Below are 1,951 nucleotides of genomic sequence, written 5' to 3'. Positions count from 1 at the left end.
CTAATCACCACAGAAGGTTGAGGAGTTCAGCAGGGGACATTTGGAGGTGGGGGTCATTGATGTGGATTCCCCTCTGTATGCTGTGAATACCATTGGTCTTAGGCCAGCACAGGGCAGAATAGGGCAGGCAGGGAAAACTAAACTGAACGTGAGGAGAAAGAAGGGAGTGAGGGAGGAGCCATGTAGCCCCACCAGAGACAGATGCTGGAACTTTGACCAGTAAGCCACAACTTCATGTTGATACACAGATTAATGGAGATGGGTTAAATTAATATGTAAGAGCTAGCCAATAAGATGCTAGAGCTAATAGGCCAAGCAGTGATTTAAATAATATAGTTACTGTGTGATTATTTTTGGACACTGGGCAGCCAGGAAATGAACAAGCAGGCTCCTACTATAGATCATGATGGCCCTTCCTCCCTTTGGACTCATGGTAATATTTGTCATAATGCTTCCTATAGGACTAGCAGTGATGACTCCCAAGGATTGAATTCTGATATGAAGAATTTTATTAATTCTGATATATCTAGAAATAATAGGTTTCCAAAAATTTATCTGATACCTTTAAAAAGCCATGCCTGGCCTACAAATCTAAAAAAAATAGGTGGTTCTTGTAGATGATATACATTTTGTGAGGTTGAATAGAGCATTACAACCCTGTAAAAGGGATTATATGCCGGTTTGAAGGAAGGGAGCTGTTACTGTGCTAATAAGTCAGGAATGGTTAGAAACACGGTGAAACAGCCAAAGGAAAGGGAAGTCCTAGAGAGCTCCTGGTATTCTTGGAATGGCTGCTGGCTTTAAAAAGTTTGGTTAATGTTTCTAGCAGGACCCTTCCTTCTGACTGTACTGTGATGGTCATTCAGACTGTGCATTCTGAGCTGTTTGGCCCAGTTTATCATTGCTTGGATAGAGGCTGAGAAGATGCAAATTGTTCTGACCTCAAAGACAGTGTGGTGATAAAACAGGAGGACCCTGAGTGTTCAGTTTCCTATGGCATGGATTTTTAATAGCTTTAAAATGTGAGAATGATGTAGAAGAAACTTGAAGTGATTGACATTATAAAAAATTTACCAATAGCTGTCGCGGCCGCCATCGGAGAGGAGCAGCCATGGCCCTGCGCTACTCCATGGCCGTGGGCCTCAACAAGGGCCACAAGGTGAAGAAGAACGTAAGCCAGCTGAGGCACAGCCGGCGGCGCGGGTGCCTCACAAAGCACACCAAGTTCGTGCGGGACATGATCCTGGAGGTGTGCGGCTTCGCGCCCTACGAGCGCGCCACGGAGCTGCTCAAGGTGTCCAAGGACAAGCGCGCTCTCAAGTTCATCAAGAAGCGGGTGGGCACGCACATATGCACCAAGAGGAAGCGGGAGGAGCTGAGCAACGTGCTGGCCGCCATGAGTCAAGAAGGACTGATCCCCTCCCCGTTCTCAATAAACGTTGCTGTGGCGCAAAAAAAAAAAAATTACCAATAGATTTGCCTAGGAGACATTAAATCACACAATGTAGAATTTAGATAAGGGAGAATTGTCTGGTGTCCATGAAGATCAGAAGAGAGCAGTGGCTTCCCTGGAGAGGAAAATCTAGTAAAACTTACTCTGTTAGAAAATTCCTAGAGAAGCTAAATAAGAAGGTGAACCCAAAGAAAAACATATAGTTATCCTCCTGGAGATTGGAAGTAGACAAGATTGCAGAGCAAAAATTGGAAACTTGGGGGTGGGATGGGATGGGGTTAAGGAGACATGAGGAGAGAAAAGTGAGAAGGGGAGGATGGGGGGAGCTTGGGGGAATGGGATGGTTGGGATAAAGGAAGGGTGGATATGGGAGCAAGGAAATATGTATCTTAATTAAGGGAGCCATTTTAGGACTGGCAAGAGACTTGACTCTAGAAGGGCTCCCAGGTGTCCAGGGCGATGTCCCCAGTTAGTTCCTTGGGCAGCTGAGGATAGGGA

General features: G+C 45.7%; 1 pseudogene; it reads left to right on the top strand.

The window, feature by feature from the left end:
* The first annotated feature begins 1,111 nt into the window (after positions 1-1,111).
* LOC101991890 lies at positions 1,112-1,474 on the top strand (annotated as a pseudogene).
* The last annotated feature ends 477 nt before the right edge of the window (positions 1,475-1,951 follow it).

The sequence above is a fragment of the Microtus ochrogaster genome, unplaced genomic scaffold (genome assembly GCF_000317375.1).
Source record: "Microtus ochrogaster isolate Prairie Vole_2 unplaced genomic scaffold, MicOch1.0 UNK15, whole genome shotgun sequence".
NCBI lineage: Eukaryota > Metazoa > Chordata > Mammalia > Rodentia > Cricetidae > Microtus > Microtus ochrogaster.
Note: the sequence above shows the minus strand (reverse complement) of the source record. Positions and strands in the feature narration are given on the sequence as shown.